At 38.2% G+C, this 21,032-nt stretch overlaps 1 pseudogene; it reads right to left on the reverse strand.

Annotated features, from left to right (window-relative positions):
• LOC129526138 (POTE ankyrin domain family member B-like) overlaps positions 1-6,869 on the reverse strand; it is a 30,938-nt pseudogene extending 24,069 nt beyond the window's left edge.
• Positions 6,870-21,032: the final 14,163 nt, after the last annotated feature.

Below are 21,032 nucleotides of genomic sequence, written 5' to 3' on the forward strand. Positions count from 1 at the left end.
CTCTTCTAGAAATATCTGAAGTTTCCGAGATATAAGAATTTACATATTACACTTATGTATTCAGTGGTTAAGCAGGAGTGTATCCGGATTTTGAGAAATTTGTTGTTGTTGTTGTTAGAGACAGGGTCTCATTACGTTGACCAGGCTAGACTAGAACTCCTAAGCTCAAGCAATCCTCCCACCTCAGCCTCCCTAGCAGCTGGGACTACAGCCATGCACCACCATGCCTGGCTTCAAGGAAACATTTTTAAACATACATATCCAGGCTTTATTAGACTTACTCTATCAAAATCTTCAGGGGAAAACCTAGACTTGAAGATTATTTAAGAATTTTCCTGAGGTAACTGGAATGCACAACTCTAGCTGGAAGCTAGTGCAATAGACAATTATTTCAGTCTCATCTCTCATCACATAAACAATTCCCTTTATCATTTGAGGATTTGGCCAAAAAGAGGAAAGAGTAGGAGAGAGACTCATTTGCTGAAAACACAAAATTTTCCCCGGTAAGAGTAGAACAAGGTCTAGTAAACTCAAAATCCAACCTGATCTTGTTACTTATAAGCCCCTTATCTCCCACCTTCCCATCAAGACATTCTAGAATTGAAAGCAGAGTTGAGACTCTAATTGGCCATTTCTACCAGAATAGGATACTAAGTTGGTTAATTACTTGTTATTCCTTCTACTCAAGGGTTTCCCACTACATTACCACATATTCACTGCCAATCTGGTTCCTCAGAGGCCTCCTAAAATTGATCTCTAGGCAGTATACAACCCACTAACTCCCTCTCCCAAACTGAAAACTGTCATTCTCTAAAGTGGAAAAGAACCCTGTCTCACCATATAAAGGAAACAAATGAATGAACCTCAATAACAACACACACACACACACACACACACACACACACACACACACACACAAAAACAAAAACAAAAAAAAACCTCTTCATGGTCTTTTCCCCCATTACCTAATTTCCAAGTTGGCCTTGATATTTCTGATTGCTGCATTTTTCCCTTTCCACTTCTGCCTCATGAGCAATCAGAAATATCTTAAGCCTTGCCACTGAGAGATACATCACCTCATATCTATTAGTGTTTTTTTAGGAATTTGCCAAAGTAGCAGGATTACTATTCACTGAAACATGTTTAAGTTTTCTTGGAGTTTTAATGTAAAACCTATTTCCAGGGCAAATTTTGTCATTTTACATTTGTTAGGGAAAAAAAAACTTGGCATGGAAAAATTGAAAAAAAAAAGTATTACCTTTTACAAATTCAGTGTTTTTTTTAAAAAAAGCATTAACCACAAGTGCACTGAAAAAACTGTACCCTCTAATGCTTCTTTAAAAGTAACAATATTTAAAATAAAGTCTTAGATAATTAAGTCATTTCAAAATATTTTCATTCAGGTTATGCTTGGGCTTCCAAATACGGAAAACTGGCCCTTACACAGGTCAATGTTAACACGAATGCATTTCAGTATTTTGAAGATAAAATTGGTAGATCTATACCTTGTTTCTTGATTCAATATCAGCACCATATAAGAGCAGTGCTTTGGCCATTAATTTATCTTCATTGTAGACAGCATAGTGTAGAGCGGTATTTCCATACTCATCTTGAATATTTCGATCAGCGCCAAGTTCCAGCAACATTAACACACATTCATCTTCCTGGCATTGTACGGCCTGTCAGTATTAGACCAAAAACAAATTATAAGTCCTAGGAATTCAAAATAACATTCCACAGCTTTCACCAACTAGTTATATTTAAATGAGAAAACTCATTTTTATGCTATCTATTGAAATCAAACCCATCTCACGCTGATATAGTTGACTACTGCATACCTTTATCAGAGCTGTCCTTTTTTTCTTGTCAAGGATATTAAGTTGACATCGTCTGTCCAGCAGGAGTTGTACTACTTCTGAATTTCCATTGGCACAGGCCAAATGTAGAGCAGTCCTATGAGAGTGAGAAGACTTCAGGAAATTGTAGTGCACTAGCTAATGCCACATTAATGATTCATGTAGTTGCAAACACTGAATAGCCTATTACTCTGCCTTCAAAACAAACTCAATTTTCCTTTGAAGAAAGCACACTACTTATCACCTCTCATTATTCACTGTATTAATGAAAGAGCAGCCTATTTAAATAGAAACAGCATAGCTCTTGGATGACATTCAACTTGGGCTGGAATCCTACTTGAAGCTCTGTCGCTTCCTAGCTGTTGCTTAGCCTTTTTGTGTCTCAATTTCCTCATCAATAAAATGGGAATGAAAATAGTCAGTTTCTCAGAGGAAACCACTGTAATGCTTAAACAAGACTCTACACAAAATATAGAATAGTTCCTAACACAAATAACAGCTCAAAAATTGTAAGATATTATAATTTTTACTAATACCACTAAAGACAACATTTGAATTAAGTGAAATGATACAATTATACCTACACTTTCAGGTACATTTTAAAGATTACAGGTAGCGTTGTACTGTATTTTACTGAGTCTAAGATGATCATTGTCTGCACGTTTTAACATTTCTTACCCTGAAATACCACTTATAATTCATGATTTACTATAATTATAATTGGCAGCATTTAAATAATTTTCTTAGTGAGACATAACATAATGGGGCATCATACAATCCCTGGTGCCTTACATTAAGTAGAATATGTTATAATATAACAGGTCTGGAGCAGTTCCAGTCAGATGACTAGCATTTAGATAAATTTTAGTTCTTAAAAGAACTATGGAATAAGAGGGCTGAGGTGAAAACAAAAACAATTTTCTAAAATAATCTATTTCTTACTTTGGTTTTCAAAAACTTTAAGCGAAAGAAAACTTGAAATTCAAATGAATAGCATGGGCTCATTTTTTTCAATACTTAGATTTATACAATGTACGTACATCAGATATTTCCAATCATTCATATTAGGATTTAAGACTGTTATAAATTTTCTCTTTTTAAAATGGATTTATGAAACTATTTGTGGAGCTTTTTTCAACTTTTACATTCGGGGATACAGGTGCAGGATGTGCAGGTTGGTTAACATAGGTAAACGTGTGCCAAGGGGGTTGGTTGTACAGATTATTTCATTACCGAGGTGTTAAGCCTAGTACCCGTTAGTTCTATTTCCTGCTTCTTTCCTTCCTCCCACCCTCCACCCTCTGATAGGCCCCAGTGTGTGTTGCTTCCCTCTAGGTGTCTGTGTGTTCTCCTCATTTAGCTCCCACCTATAAGTGAGACCATGCAGTATTTGGTTTTCTCTTCCTATGTTAGTTTGCTAAGGATAATGGCCTTCAACACCATCCATGTCCCTGCAAAGGACAGGCTCTTGTTCTTTCTTTTATGGCTACATAGTATTCCATGCTGTTTATGTACCACATTTAAGTTCTTAAAACAGCTAAAACAGTCTTTACCCAAGTCTTATAAATTTTCAAAAGGGCAGTTAAGGGTTATCTTTTACTATTTTCCACCTTCAGAAGTGCTTTTGTTTGAAAGGAGGGAGGAAAAGCTTCAATTGAGATTAAGTCCTAATGCCCCAATTTTGATTCTCTCAGCTTGCTCAGGCGCAGCAGGTAAACATGAAGTTTTCAAAGGTGGAAGGATCCTGAGAGATAGCAGAATATGCCTGCCATATAATAGGTGTCTGGCTTATGTTTGATGACTAAACGGATTGAAAGAATGGATAAACATGGGTTGGAAGTTCAATATTTTTAAAAGAAAACTCCTGTTGAGTAGAGCAATACATTTGCGATAGTAACGATCATTTATATTTGCTATTTTAGTTTTCATAAATATATAAATAAACTAAAATAATTAATCCATACTATTTACACGTTAATCTATATATAATAAAATGTATATACAATAAAATCTACCAGAAGAGGTAAACAGAAGCCCTCTACTTCTGAAGAGGGTAAAAGTTCACAGAAGATAGCCATCCACAGGTATAAAAATAAATAATAGAATGTGAGAAATTATTTGTATCTATGCAAGTAGCATATTCCTTCTCTTCCCAAGGATTATTTCATTACTAATGAAACTTAACTAAAACTTTTCAGATGTTCATTGCAGAAATCACAGATAAGAGAAAGGGAAAAACTTCACTTACAAATCCCCAGAAATAAGTTTGATTATATTTTCCACATATTTCCAGCTAACACAAGAGCAGATTCTGTTTGTGTATATGTATAACAAACTGATTTTTTCTCACTTGATATAGCAAAGTACATCTTTGCATGCCGACATATCTCTGTATCTACTGACACCTTCAATGGTTACGTATTATTCCATCCTATGGATGCACTGAAATTTGTTCATAAAATCTTTATGAGTTCTTCTCAATACATGGCTATTTTAAGCAATACTAAGAAAAACAGCTGTGTCTGTTTCATATAGATATTTCAGTATAATGGAATAGATGGGTAAAAGGCATACACATTTTAAAAATGTGGTTCTTACCATCAAAGTGTCTATTTGAAAAGTCGCAGCAACTTAAACTTTCAGCAAGTATATAAGTACCACTGTTCTTCACCCTCACAAACTTTGTGGACAGAAAACAGTATTTCATTCCTTTATATTTATTCATTTATTTTTATTTATTTATTTTTTTTGAGATGGAGTCTCACTCCATCACGCAGGCTGGAGTGTAGTGGTGCAATCTCAGCTCACTGTAACCTCCGTCTCCCTGGTTCAAGCAATTCTCCTGCCTCAGCCTCCTGAGTAGCTAGGATTACAGGTGCATGCCACCATGCCCAGCTAATTCTTTGTATTTTTAGTAGAAACGGGTTTCACCATGCTGGCCAGGCTAGTATCAAACTCCTGACCTCATGATCCACCTGCCTTGGCCTCCCAAAGTGCTGGGATTACAGGCATGAGCCACCATGGCTGGCCTTTCATTCCTCTTCTAACTTAAACAGAAAATAGTCTTTCATTCCTCTTCTAACTTAAATTCCTTCTCTTAGCAGGAATGCTATGTTTTCCTATGTGCACAGGTCACTGGTAGACATGCAAAAAAGTACCTTGCCCAATTTTAAATTGAGCTTATTTTATTATATCTGCATATATATGCCGGTTTCAGTGGCTCATGACTGTAATCTCAGCACTTTGGGAGGCTGAGGTGGGTGGATCACAAGGACAGGAGTTCAAGACCAGCCTGGCAAAGATGGTGAAATCCCGTCTTGATTAAGAACACAAAAAATTAGCCAGGCATGGTGGTGGGTGCCTGTAATCCCAGCTACTTGGTAGGCTGAGGCAGAGAATTACTTGAACCAGGAACCAGAGGTTGTAGTGAGCTGATATTGCACCACTGCACTCCAGCCTGGGCTATGGAGTGAGAGTCTGTCTCAGAAAAATAAATATTTGCACATATAAATAAGCATTTGTGTTTTCTTCTGGTACTTTTCTCCTTTTGTATCTTTAAAATTTTTAATCTATACTCCAGGAACTTATTTTTGTGACATAAAAATCTAGGTAGTTTTCTCCAAACAGCATGCATTTAATTTATGAATAATTCACCTTGTTTTACCAATATGAAACATCACCATTATCAAGTGCTAAATTCTTACATATATTTGGGTATTTCTGGATTTCCTATTCTGTTCTGTTCATTTATGTCTTTTCAGCTGTTAGTAAACAATTTGTGGAAATAACACACGCACATTTTGATATCTGGAAAAGCAAGTCTTTTTCCATTCTGTTACAAAAAATCAATTTATCACAATGATAAAATACATCATGTGCAATTTAAAGACACTAAGACTTTGCTATTTTTATTTGGCTTATGTAAAAGTGATAAACACAGAAAAAGCTCACATCTTAAGAAAAACAAACCTTCCTATTCAAAGATACGAACCATACTTCCCATTTCAGTTTCCTTTTAAGGTTACTCAGTAAAGAACGTATTTACATAGGGTACATCGATATAAAATCCATATTGGATTTTATTTGAAAAATATTTAGCCCAGAAGTTGATATATTATGGGACTTAGTTCTCAATATACACCTTTCTATAATGTATAGAACATTGTTTTAAAATGTGTACATTATAATCTGCTGCATCGACTTAATTTTGCGAGTTAAGTTAAATCACTTTAAAACAGTCTATTAGTGTTCTATAAGGGAAATTATAATTGGATTGGAAATCAGCTAAAGTTTTGTTTTTGTGTTGCTGTTTATAAAGGGACCTGGGCCCTGACCTCTCTGAGGTTTCCACACCCAGGGTGGTGTGGGGCCTGCGGAGGAAGAGAAAGCCTGGCTCCTCCCTCCCTGCGCCAGGAGGGTATGTCCCCATCATCCCCCCATGTCCCGCCTCCTCCCATCCCAGGCCCGGTTACCTCTTTTGCTTGTCCCTCTTGTTCATGTCAGTGTCCCTGAGCATGACGATGAGATCCTTTCTGGGGACTTTACCCCACCAGGCAGCTCTGTGGAGCTTGTCCAGATCTTCTCGACGGACGTGGTACCTTGGCTCCATGAAGGCGCTGTCGTCGTAGTCTCCCCAAGTGCCCACGTTGCTCTTGCCGCTCCCCCTGCAGCAGGGGAAGCAGTGACAGCACCACTTGCCCATCTTGCTCCTGAGCATCTTCATAAAGGAGTCGTCGTGGTCTCCAGAAGTGCCCATGTTGCTCTTGCCGCTCCCCCTGCAGCAGGGGAAGCGGTGGTGGCACCTCTTGCCCATCTTGCTCCTGAGATCAAATGGCTTCTTCACAGCAGAGGCAGTGGGCATTGAACAAACCTCAGCCACCATCTGCTTTTAACAGCCAGGGGAGGCCGGTAGTAGCGAACAGATCGCGTCTACCAACCAGTTTCACCAACTAGCAGGAAACCCCGGGTTTCCAATCTGTTTGAAGACAAAGGTCAATCCCAGCCAAAACTTGCCAACCCCAGCAAGGGAGCCCAGCCCACCCCACCCAGGGAAAACCCACACCCACCCGGGGAAAGCCCACGCCCACCAGGGGGACCCCACGCCCACCCCAGGAAAGGCCAAGCCCCCCCTCCCAAGGAAACACCCAGCCCAGTCAAGGGAATGCCAAACCCAGCAGAGAAAAGGTCAAGCCCAGCAAAGGAATGCGAGGGAGGAAACGCCAATCCAAGCAAGAAACACCAGGCAAAGCGACTAACAGCCAAGCCAAGCTAGGAACGCAAGGCCAAGCGAGGAACGCGAAGCGAAGCGTACCCGTTACAGGTAAGCCAAGCCGTTATGCGCGTGCGGGGCGCGCGTGCGGGGCGCGCGTGCGGGGCGCGCGTGCGGGGCGCGCGTGCGGGGCGCGCGTGCGGGGCGCGCGTGCGGGGCGCGCGTGCGGGGCGCGCGTGCGGGGCGCGCGTGCGGGGCGCGCGCCTCAGACGTTATGCGGCGTGCGCGTGAGGCGTGCGCGTGTCATTGCACGTGGTGCAGGAAGTGACCGATGTGTGCAATCCGCGTGCGCAAGTCTTGGCGCCACAAATGTCAGTGACAGCCTTGCGTTACTGGCAAAGTTCATGGGAGTTGGCCCAGCTTTCTGGCCACTGAGGAGAAGCCTGTGGTGGGAAAAAGCCTCTTGAAGCAGGACTGGGGCTAGAGCGCCTGGAACTCGAGGATGCTGACAGCCTCCTCTGAAGAAAGCCCCCAAGACACTAGTGGTGGCGCTGTTGCGGGTGGCCGCCGCTGCAGCTTAGAGCTCTGGTTGGCGGAGCTGGATGCAAATGGCCTCAAAATCTCCGAGCACAAGACGCCCACGGAGCCCAGGGCCTGCCTGAGGTGCCTTCCACACCTGCTCCTCCTGGGGGTCCGCACCCAGAACACAGGGCCATCAGGAACGGGGCACTCGGGGCCACAGAATCAGGGCTGGGCTGCTAGCTCCTGCTGTGGTGCCCCCTGCCTGGTGTGCAAACCAGGGCCAACAGCTGTGGGGCTTCTGGCCCGGGGTGCTTCGCTTCACTGGCATGCAGTAGGGTTGAGGTGCAGGCCGCTGTCTCCAGGCCTGCAAGACGGGACTGGGAGGAGCACCTACCACTGATGGGGAGATGCAGGAAGGCACCCCCACGTGCAGATCCTGGGAACAGGACACTGCCAGCACCAGGGAGCCAGATCGGAGCCTCCCTGGCAGCCTGTGAGCTGGACCCAGGCAGTGGCACCTCGACCCTCCTGCTGGGACCCTCCTGCTGTGCAGGCTTATGCAGCCAGGTTCCAGGCTGCTTCACCCATACTGCAGGTGCTTTGGTGTGGGAGGAAAAATGCATTCTGGCCAGGCACTGTGGCTCACGCCTGTAATCCCAGCACTTTGGGAGGCTGAGGCGGGCGGATCATAAGATCAGGAGATAAAGGCCATCCTGGCTAACACGGTGAAACCTCATCTCTACTAAAAATACAAAATACTAGCGGGCATGGTGGTGGGCGCCTGTAGTCCCAGCTGCTCGGGAGGCAGGAGAATGGCGTGAACCCGGGAGGTGGAGCTTGCAGTGAGCCGAGATCGCATCACTGCAACCTGGGCGACAAAGCAAGACTCTGTCAAAAAAAGAGAGAGAGAGAGAGAGACAGAGACAAAGACAGAGACGGAGACAGAGAGACAGACGGAGAGAGAGAAAAATGGATTCTAAGCCTGGGACACCGACCTGCTCTTGCCAACAAAAGCAGAGGGGAAGCCAATTACAAGTGCAGAAAAAAAGTTTTTATTTCAGTGGGATGAATGTCTAGGTGTGCAGTCACTGGAGTAAACGTCACTGGGACATGCTGTGTAATTCTTCGTGTACACTGCTGAGTTCTACTGCTAATGTTAGCCCATTTCATTCATGAAATTGGTAATTTATGACATCCCTTTTTTCTTTATCATTATTAGTTAAGGTTTGTCAATTTTATAGATATTTTCAAAGAACCAGCTTTATTTCTTTGCTTTTCTTTGTTGTTTTCTTTTGGCTGTTTCATTTATTTCTGCTCTTATCCTTATTATATTCTTTCTTATATTTGTTTTGATTTTATTTTGCTACTATTTTCTACTTTCTTGATGTGATAGCTTGAATTTTTATTTGAGAGATTTCTACTTTTCTATTATATATATTTAGTGAAATACGTTTTCCTCTCAGCACTGACGTCAACTGTGTTAAATCAAGTTTGATATGTTGTATTTTTATTTTTATTCAGTTTAATATATTTAATTGTTTCCCTTGAGACGTTCCCCTTAGAAGTGTGCCTGCTGTTTAGCACTATTCACAATAGCAAAGACATGGAATCAACCTAAATGCCCATCGGTAATAGACTGGATGAAGAAAATGCAGTACCCATACAACATGGAATACTATGCAGCCATTAAAATGAAGGAGATCATGTCCATTGCAGGGACATGGATGGAATAGGAAGCCATTATCCTCAGGAAACTAATGCAGAAACAGAAAGCCAAACATCTAATGTCCTCACTTATAAGTAGGAGCTGAACAATGAGAACACATGGACACACGGAAGTAAGCAACACACACTGGGGCCTATGGATGGGGGAGGGAGAGGGAGAGCATTGGGAAAAATCTCTAATGCATGCTGGGCTTAAACCGAGGTGATGGGTTGATAGGTAGGGAAAACCACCATGGCACAAATTTACCTATGTAACAAACCTGCACATCCTTCACACCTACCCCAGAACTTAAAATAAATAAAAATGTAAAAAAAAGAACTAAAAAAGTATGCTGTTTATTTTTCAAGTATTTAAGATTCTGCTGTTATTTTACTTTTTTATTTTTAATTTGATGCCATTTTGGCTGGAGGATACATTCTACAGGCTTTCAGTTTTTAAAAAATTCTTAATGTTTGTTAAAATCCAGGATACAGTCCATTTTGGTTTATGTTCTGTGGGTACCTAAATGTTCTGCTGTATTCTGCTGCTAGGGGGTGGAGCCTGTTTTTTTCTTCTTTTTTTTATCTCCAGGTACAATTTGCCCTATGAGACACCTGATATAGTAAGTAGCCCATCAGGTATCCAGCAGTAAAAACTAAATTAGTGGAAGGAAGTCCTGTCCCAACTGGTTTGACATATTGTGGCTGAATTTTTAGGTTTTAGTGAAAATAATAATGATGGCCTGATCTTCAAAGTTTTTTTTTTTTTTTTTTTACCATTTCCCAAATAGCTGGGGATTATTGTAGTGTAACCACTTAAAACTCTGATGAAATGTGGAAAGAATTTCTTTTTCTAATTGATACTTTGTGAGTGCAACTACTTTGCATTGTGCAGAGAGAAAAAAATATATTCCAGGCATTCGCCAAATCAATAGTGCATGAACAAGTCCCTAAATTTCTTCCTGTCCTCAGATTTCCACCATAAAGTTTCAGACCAAATAAAAAATTGTTTTTTCACTAATTTTCTTTGAGGAAATGTAAGAGAAAAAAAAGAAAGAAAGAAGTGTTTTGAAGGGTAGAATTTTGGCAATTATATGACATTGTAAAATCCGAATGTGGATTAGCTTCAACCCATCAAAGATTCAAGAACAGCTACAGTTCTAAGAATGAGCCAAAAAAAATGGGTATGCATTGAGGGGAGGGAATTAGGAAGGGAATTTATAGCCATTCAGACATTTCCCAACATTAAGCCTTCATGAATTTTGCATTGGAAAGAAATATTTATAAATTAAGAAACTCAGTATCCAGTCCACCCTGTGATAAATACTGCAATGTGCCCAAGCATTCCAATTTGAGCATGGCTTTGTGCTTTGCCAATCATAACAATGGGAGATAGAAGTAATAAGAGCCTGCATGAAGCACTATGCTAATGATAATTTTCCCAGTAAGAACAAAAGAGAGGCCATTACTTTTAAACATCATTGAATATAATCAAACACTGGGTAGGCTTGTCTGTATTTAGATTTTATAACTCTACGGTTATAGCTATAAAGTAAAAAAGACATATTATAAAATTTCTGTCATTAAGAAAACTATTTATTATTACAAATGTGAATTTCTCTAGACGGTAAATTCTTTGGAATTAGTTGACTTCATGTAAGTTGATTTGTTCAGTAACACAGAGTAGACTTCTTGTAAATAGGAACAAGTGTGCATCTGATCAAGATCCACTATTTTCTTATATGTATATCCCTTTTCTGCCTTCCCTCAGAATACTATCTTTCACAAAACAACACACATCTCTTCCACCAACTTCTCCCCAGAATACTGCATATTCGATCAGTGTCCACAAATGTTAGATACAGAATGTTAAATTACTATTAGGTTCACGCAAATGTAGTTGTGATTAATGGCAAAAATCGCAATTATTTTTGCACCAACCTAATAGTAACATTGAAACACAATATTAGTTATTCAACATCAGAAAGATCTTCCAGAACAGTCATCACCACAGATGGGCCAAACTATTATTTGTAGGGCACTGCAGTAAGTTAGAATTTTATCAAATTCATAAATTAATGGATATTTTGTTAAGGGATATGAACAGCCTGTAGTATAAATTTGAGCTACACATTGTTGGGAGAACAAAATAATAAAACGATATAATAGTAGCAATCACGTGGTGACCTTTCTGTCACACTTACAATTTTCAATGCACTTGCCTACTTATTATTTCATGTGTGGATGGGTTAGCTGAGTGGCGGGGCCATCAGATGTCATATATACAGATGACTCCCTTCTATACACCATTCTGCCATTAGTTGATGTATATTTTACTTTTGCTTTTCCCTTCCCATTTCACTACTAGTTAAAAATCCTAATCTTGAGTTCTAAATCACACCTAGTTTTACTCATGTGTAGTTGTACCTGACAAAGAATTACACTACATAAATTCCATCCATTAGAGGTGTGGCCGAATGGACAGAAAACCATTAACATTGATTACTTCAGTGCATGTGGGATTGCAAACGCAGATGAGAAAGAGAAGATTTTTATTTTTTCTTTACATAAGTTTACCTTATCTATTCTAATAGAAGGCTCAAGTATCATTTATAGTGAAACATTAAAACTTTCTTAAAAGTTCATGTCCTTAATGTTCTGTAAAGGGAGCATAAACTCATTTATTGCAACAAATGCAACAATTTATTTCATTCCTCAGATTATTGATCCTAATATAAATAAAACTGTTCTGAACTTGCACAGAGATAACTAAACAAACAAACAAAAGCTAGAGAAGAAGTGAAAAGAAAGAATGCTTTTTAAATTACTTAATTATTGTTGATGGACTGAAAACATCCAACTTACATCTCCTGAATTAAATCTGATATTTTCCTGGAGAGTAGTGAGGAGTAGTTGAGGGTAGATAGAAAACAGAGTGTATTTTGAAAAATGTAAAATTTAGAGAAGCTTAATTTAAACACCCCCTGTGTGTCAAAGAGCTATTAAATAAAATTTTCATGATTTTAATGTAAGTCAATCTGAACTAGCATATGGTCTAAATTTCTCTTAGGTTGCACATGGATTTAAACTGTAGGTGGAAAAGATCACTTGGCAAATACGCTTTTGGTTTTGAAAAACTTCCAAATGTTTAAAAAGTACTTTTCAAATCAACCATAGCCTCATGCATCCAGGTTTTCTCATTCTCACCACTGAAGGATAAAAAGAGCTAGAATTAAGGCAAAATGGATGGAGAGGTCATACATATGCTGTAAAACTAAAAATCAGTTGATTCTTTAGGGAATTGGTTAAAAAAATAAATTCAGTCCTTATGGCAATTTAACCCAAAGAATCTAACACTTATTCTTAGTGACTTAGGATCATGGATGATATTAATCTGTCACAAAATGATTCTATGACTATTTCCAGAAGTGGAAAAGTGCAGAAATAGAAAATGCACATGATATTGCTATTTTATTTTGTTCCAAGTCTTGTTACTATTGGTGGAAAACAGTGTTCTAAAGGAATGAATATTCAGATAAATTATGGCATGAAGAATCATTTTCAATCCTTTATGCACTGATACATTGATAATAACTGAACATCTTTGGCATCTGGCTTCCAGATACAGTGACGATTCCCTCACGATATCTAGAAATTAAATAGATGTGCATGAACACTTTAAAAAATGTAAAAGCATTAAATGTCAGTTATTTTGAAATAAGTTATTTTTTTAAATAAGAAGCATTGTTAATTAAAGATTAGAAAATAGAGAGCTATATTTGGACAATTAGTTACTCAATGTTTTTTCCAAATAACAGATGAAATATATTTTGACGTTTTTTGTTTTAAATAAATGCAAATATATAGATGCAAAACAAATCAGACATTGCTACAAATGAAATATGTGTGCTGCCTGTAATTCTCAAACATTGAATAATATTCAGTGAACTTCAACACATGCCTTTGGTGGCCCGTTAAAATTCATTATAATGAATTTTGAATTAGATTCCAAAATGAACACACTATTTTCTTAGCTTTTAGTGTCTGTTGGTTTTTTCTATTTTCATTTTTTTTTTTTGACTGAGGTGGAGTCTCACTCTGTCACCCAGGCTGGAGTGCAGTAGCGCAATCTCGGCTTACTGCAAGCACCGCCTCCCAGGTTCAAGCGATTCTCTTACCTCAGCTTCTCCAGTAGCTGAGGTTACAGGTGTGTGCCACCACGCCCAGCTAATTTTTGTATTTTTGGTAGAGATGAGGTTTCACCATGCTGGCCAGGCTAGGCTGGTCTCGAACTCCCGACCTCAGGTGATCCACCCACCTTGGCCTCCCAGAGTGCTGGGATTACAGGCGTGAGCCACTGCACCTGGCTGCTTTTTTTTTTTTTTTTTCCTATTTTCATTACTAAGACTAAACAATAGTTATGTGACTGAATACAGCTGATCATTTTACCAACTCCTTTCAGCAAATTCATTTTGTCATTTTAATTAAGTACAAATTTAAGAAGTGAATAAATATAGATACTATAGCACATATATTTCCCAAAACATAATGTGTGTGTGTGTGTGTGTGTGTGTGTGTCTGTGTGCATTTGGGAAATAAAAGAGTATTATATTTTACTCAAACAACATCAAACATGCGGTCAGGTAAGTTTGATGAAGAAGGTAATATTTCAGCCTAAGAATGAAAATTTTGTAAGACAATGTGTTACTTTATAGTATCAGTTATGTGACCCTTCCACACTGATATTTTGGGTCCAATTAAACCCTCTTTGCCATATACTCTTGGGAGAATAGAAGGTTCTTCACATTTTTCCATTCATTATAACTTCTCCTGTAGGACGGCCCACAAATACATTTCCTGGACTATATTAAGGAAACAAAAGCAAACAAATATGAGAAAATAATAAAGGTAAGTGTCTGGGAGGGTGGGAAATTAAATTCAGTGGGGTTTAAACTATATCTCATACAAGTGCCCCAAAGTTGTGCTTTTGGAGAAATTCACCTTGGAAAGAGACATGGTCAAGTGATATATTCCCTTTACCTTTTTTAAAAAACAATACATAGCTGTATCCTTGGAAGAGAGGCAAGGAGTGCTGTAGGGTGACTATCTTTGATTTCTGTTGTGCTTCAAAGGAAGCGTAACTTTCTTAAAAGATACCTTGACTTTTGTCATATTTAGGTATTCGTTCCTTTTTATTTAGGAAAAAAAGTCTGAGTCTGCTGTGGCTTGGGCTCTTATTATCTTTTCTTGGGCTTCTTGGATCTCATAAATGATAACTCTACTTTTATTGTTGCCTTCTCCAAAGGAACCTGAATACCAGTGTCACCTTCATTTACCCTAAAGCATGATTCTCTGCCTAAGGAAACCCCTATAGTTGACATTTACATTTACTTTATACCTCTCTTAATCTTTTGAGGAATGCCTCTCTACCCATTCTGCATAGTAAAGTTCTAATTAATTACAACTATGAAACAGATATTTCCTTCTTTTCTTATGTTTTATATATTGAATTACTTCATTATTGCCAAGCACAATCTGCTTTGCTAAATTATTGAATATAAGCTTGCCTCTTCCATTAGACTTTGGAATTCCTGAGATAAGAAATTACGTTTTATTCTGAAAGTGTGCTTAAATCAATGGAAAGATGGTTTGTCCAAACAGGATATAGAGGAATAGAGTTATTCTGTACACAGCCACCTTTAGTTGCAAGAGCGGCTAGAAATAGGAGTTATGCTACCTTTTTAAAGACATGTCCTCAGCCGGGCGCAGTGGCTAGTGCCTGTAATCCCAGCAATTTGGGAGGCTGAGGCAGGCGGATCAGGAGGTCAGGAGATCGAGCCCATCCTGGCTAACACGGCGAAACCCAACTCTACTAAAAATAAAAATAAAATAAAATAAAATAAAATAAAATAAATTAGCTGGGTGTGGTGGTGAACGCCAATAGAGGCAGAAAATCATTTGTTTTAACATCCATTCATGTCTGTAAAAAATTCTAAGTACATTGGAAATGAAAGGGAACCTCTCCAGTCCAATAAAGGGCAATTATGAAAAACCTATAGCAACCATTATAACATATGATAAAATCTTGAATGCATGCCCCTTTAAGATTAGGAAGAATGCAAGTATTCATGCTCTCACCACTTCTATTCAACATGTGCTAACCACTGAAATAAAGTTTTTTTTTAAAGGTATTAATATTGGGGAGAAAAAAATAAAAATCTATTTATTCATAGAAGAAATATATGTGTAAAGCATACTATGGTGTCTTTAAAGAACTATAATTTACAAGGAAATTTATCAAGGGTTGCAGGATACAAGATCAACATTTAAAAATCAAATCTTGGTGACAATGTGAAACAACTATTAACTCTGAAAAATGAAACAAAGTAAACTTAAATGTTCTTCTTCTTCCTTTGATTTTTTTGTATAAAGTGTTAAGGATATAAAAATATTAGAAGTCATGCCATAAAAGTAAAAAAATTCTCTTTGAATTTTTATTTTTTGACTTTTCTTTTTTTTTTTTTTGAGACGGAGTCTCGCTGTCGCCCAGGCTGAGTGCAGTGGTGCGATCTCGGCTCACTGCAAGCTCCACCTCCCGAGTTCAGGCCATTCTCCTGCCTCAGCCTCCTAAGTAGCTGGGACTACAGGCGCCCGCCACCACGCCCAGCTAATTTTTTTTTGTATTTTTTATTAGAGACGGGGTTTCACCGTGTTAGCCAGAATGGTCTCAATCTCCTGACCTCATGATCTGCCCACCTTGGCCTCCCAAAGTGCTGGGATTTAAGGTGTGAGCCACCGTGCCCAGCCATTTTTTGACTTTTTAATAACAGTCCTTCTGACTGGTGTGAGATGGTATCTCATTGTGATTTTGATTTGCATTTCTCTAATGAATAGTCAAGCTGAGCATTTTTTTTTTCATATGCTTATTGGCCGTATACATGTTTTCTTTTGGGAAGTATCTGTTCATATAAAAAGTGGTAATATTTTTTGAGAAAAAAATGAATAAATTCAGAGACAAACTCTTTTGTTGGTTAAAAGTAATATTATTGAATATATACATGCCAATGCATAAATTGAATACAATTTAATAAAATACCAGTAATACTTTTCACTGTAAAATTAATTCAAGATTATCTAGAGGAAAAAAATCTATCCAAGGTGATAAAACTTTCCTAGAAGGATTAAAAAGTCTCCATTTTGAGGACTAAAGATCTTCAGATTAATTTTATCTTATGTATTAGAGTGAACATTAAGAGGTGAGTAAGATCCCGGATTATATGCACAATTATGAAAAAAATCATGTTTTTAAAAGTTTTGGTGGCAAGACTAACCTACTCCAAGATGGGGTTATTATTCCACCTAAGAATGTATCTAACCTCATTCATTTTGCTTCCTTTCTCTATTTTCCTTTGTGCAGCTCTCTTTATCATTGTTTTCTTTTTGTGGTTAGATGGATTTGTAGACTGTGCATTTATATGGACTGCCACGCGAGCTGTCACAGCCCAGGCAGTGGAGTGTGGTTGGCTTGTGGGTAGTAAGAAGAATTTACCAACAACTGTATAGATTTGGAAAGGAAAGCTGTATTAGATGGAAAGAACGCTGCAGCGGAGTGCAGCAGGGCTCCTCAGCAAGAGAGGAATGAGTACGCCACTGCAGTAGATTTTTCCTTAGGGTATTTATGGACCTTAAAGTGGGAGCTTAAGGGTAATTTTTACCATATTAGCCACAGAGGTCATGGTAAACAATTACATTTATAGACATTTTGGTGCCTTGATGTCAGCAAGGGTTGCACAATGAGTTTAGAATACATGCATTCCAGAGATGCATAGAAATTCTGGTTACTCAGAAATTTTTGGAAAAGAAATCTCATACCAGATGCCAGATTTACATAATAGGGATGTCTAATTACTTCTGAATTCCTTGGATAAGGAGTTTTGCCTCTGGGTGGTCTTGCTCTCCTGGTGGACTAGTATCTCTCTGTCTCTTCACCATTTTTTTTTAAGTCATACGACTATCTTTCCATTTATGTCTCTGTTAGTCTTTCTTTTCCCTTTTCTCTTGATTTTTATTTTGATTATTGTAACTTTTTCTGTACTTTGCTCTCTCTCCTTTCTTCTTTCTTTCCTTTTTCTACTCTTACACTTTGTTTTTGAACTGTGAAATAAATTAGAACAAATATATTTGGTGCTAAATTATGTTTATTACCCCCAAATCTGTGTTCTTATTTCACTTGTAAAGTGACCCATAAACTCAGTGTTTTCTTTAAAGCAAAAGATTAAAATAATTTTAAAATAAAATAAAATTAATTTGCATTTATTTTTTCTGACTCAATTTTTAAAATTAATAATCTTTAATGGAAAAATGTTTTTCATCCTTGTTTTAGTTGAGCAGAGTGAAAGGGAACAAATTACAAATACCAAGATCATGACACATCTTTTCATGCTATGTAGGAGGTCACCTGCCCTTTAGCAATTGTTCTATCCTATACCAAGAAACTATTGTCTCTAAGAAGAATTATGCAACAGTATTCATGAGCTTTTCAATATTTCCTTTGCTAATGTCCTTATCACTATCAACATCCTACAACTGAGTAAGGTGCTTATCTTGCATGCAAAATTTAAAGGCGTGCCCAAAAACTCAATAGTAGAGATAAACATTTTAATCAATATTTTGAGAAATCAAAATTAATTTTAAAATTTGTGATAAAGTACCAAATTTTAAGCAAAGTCAGGATCAGCAACTGCCATGTTGAGCCACGTTGGAACCTGAGGCAACAGGAAAAATAAATAATATTGGTGAAGTCTTTTTTAAAAATTATACTTTAAGTTCTGGGATACATGTGTAGAATATGTAGGTTTGTTACATAGGTAAATATGTGCCATGGTGGTTTGCTGCACCCATCAACCTGTCACCTACATTAGGTATTTCTCCTAATGCTATCCTTCCCCTAGCCCCCCACCCTGTGACAGGCCCCCGTGTGGGATGTTCCCCTCCCTGTGTCCCTGTGTTGTCATTGTTCAACTCCCACTTAAGAGTGAGAACATGTGGTGTTTGGTTTTCTGTTCCTCTGTTAGTTTGCTGAGAATGATGGTTTCTAGCTTCATCCATGTCCCTGGCAAATGACATGAACTCATCCTTTTTTATGGCTGCATAGTATTCCATAATGTATATGTGACCCACTTTCTTTATCCAGTCTATGATTGATGGGCATTTGGGTTGGTTCCAAGTCTTTGCTACTGTGAACAGTGCCGCAGTAAACATACATGTGCATGTGTCTTTATAGTAGAATTATATATAATTCTTTGGGTATATACCCAGTAATGGGATTGCTGGGTCAAATGGTATTTCTGGTTCTACATCCTTGAGGAATCGCTACACTGTCTTCCACAATGGTTGAACTAATTTACCCTCCCACCAACAGTGTAAAAGGGTTCCTATTTCTCCACATCCTCTCCAGCATCTGTTGTTTCCTGACCTTTTAATGATCACCATTCTAACTGGCATGAGATGGTATCTCATTGTGGTTTTCATTTGCATTTCTAATGACCAGTGATGATGAGCTTTTTTTTCATATGTTTGTTGGCTGCATAAATGTCTTCTTTTGAGAAGTGTCTGTTCATATCCTTTGTTCACTTTTTGATGGGGTTGTTTTTTTCTTGTAAATTTGTTTAAGTTCCCTGTAGATTCTAGATATTAGCCCTTTGTCAGATGGATAGATTGCAAAAATTTCCTCTCATTCTGTAGGTTGACTGTCCACTCTGATGAGAGTTTTTTTTTTTTTTTTTCTGTGCAGAAGCTCTTTGGTTTAATTAGATCCCATTTGTCAATTTTGGCTTTTGTTGCCATTGGTTTTGGTGTTTTAGTCATGAAGTCTTTGCCCATGCCTATGTCCTGAGTGGTATTGCCTAGGTTTTCTTCTAGGGTTTTTATGGTTTTAGGTTTTCCGTTTAAGCCTTTAATCCATCTTGAGTTAATTTTGTATAACGTGTAAGGAAGGGGTTCAGTTTCAGTTTTCTGCATATGTCTAGCCAGTTTTCACAACATCATTTATTAAATAGGGAATCCTTTTCCCATTGCTTGCTTTTGTCAGGCTTGTTAAAGATCAGATGGTTGTAGATGTGTGGCATTATTTCTAAGGCCTCTTTTCTGTTCCATTGGTCTATATATCTGTTTTGGTACCAGTACCATGCTGTTTTGGTTACTGCGGCCTTGTAGTATAGTTTGAAGTCAGGTAGTGTGATGCCTCCAGATTTGTTCTTTTTGCTTAGGATTGTCTTGGCTATACAGGCTCTTTTTTGGTTCCATATGAAATTTAAAGTTGTTTTTTCTAATTCTGTGAAGAAAGTCAATGGTAGCTTGATGGGGATAGCATTGAATCTGTAAATTACTTTGGGCAGTATGGCCATTTTCATGATATTGATTCTTCCTATCCATGAGCACAGAACATTTTTCCATTTGTTTGTGTCCTCTCTTTTTCCTTGAGCAGTGGTTTGTAATTCTCCTTGAAGAGGTCCTTCATATCCCTTGTTAGTTGTATTCCTAGGTATTTTATTCTCTTTGTAGCAATTGTGAATGGGAGTTCACTCATGATTTGGCTGTTTATCTATTAATGGTGTATAGGAATGTTTGTAATTTTTGCACATTGATTTTGTATCCCGAGACTTTGCTGAAGTTGCTTATCAGCTTAAGGAGATTTTGGGCTAAGATGATGGGGTTTTCTAAATATACAATCATGTCATCTGCAAACTTTGACAATTTACCTCCCTCTCTTCCTATTTGAATACGCTTTATTTCTTTCTCTTCCCTGATTGCCCTGGCCAGAACTTCCAATGCTGTGTTGAATAAGAATGGTGAGAAAGGGCATCCTTGTCTTGTGCTGGTTTTCAAACAGAATGCTTCCAGCTTTTGCCCATTCGGTATGATATTGGCTGTGGGTGTGTCATAAATAGCTCTTATTATTTTCAGATACGTTCCATCAATACCTAGTTTATTTAGAGTTTTTAGCATGAAGGGGTGAATTTTATCGAAGGCCTTTTCTGCATCTACTGAGATAATCATGTGATGTTTGTCACTGGTTCTGTTTATGTGATGGATTATGTTTACTGATTGGGTATGTTGAACCAGCCTTGCATCCCAAGGATGAAGCCAACTTGATCATGGTGGATAAGCTTTTTGATGTGCTGCTGGAATCGGTTTGCCAGTATTTTATTGAGGATTTTTGCATTGATGTTCATCAGGGATATTGGCCTGAAATTTTCTTTTTTATGTGTGTCTCTGCCAGGTTTTGGTATCAGGATGATGCTGGCCTCATAAAATGAGTTAGGGAGGAGTCCCTCTTTTTCTATTGTTTGTAATAGTTTCTGAAGGAATGGTACCAGCTCCTCTTTGTACCTCCGGTAGCATTTGGAAGGCAAGCTGATTAGCTACCTTAAATCCATCTACAAAGTCCCTTTTGGCAATTCAGGTTAACATATTCACATTATAATATTGTAAGGTCTTATATATACTTGGTCTATATATAATTCATTGTTCTCAAGTCTCTTATATTGTCAGTTGTTTTCTGTGCTCCTCCAATATTACTTAGATATTACAGTTTTATAATTTGTTTGCAGATTTGATCTTCAACAAAGCTGACACTGGGGAAAGGACACACTCTTCAATAAATGGTGCTGGGAAAATTGGATAGCCACATCCAGAAGAATGAAACTGGACCACTATCTCACTATATACAAGAATGAACT

This window comes from Gorilla gorilla, chromosome 14 (genome assembly GCF_029281585.2).
Source record: "Gorilla gorilla gorilla isolate KB3781 chromosome 14, NHGRI_mGorGor1-v2.1_pri, whole genome shotgun sequence".
NCBI classification, from domain to species: Eukaryota; Metazoa; Chordata; class Mammalia; order Primates; family Hominidae; genus Gorilla; species Gorilla gorilla.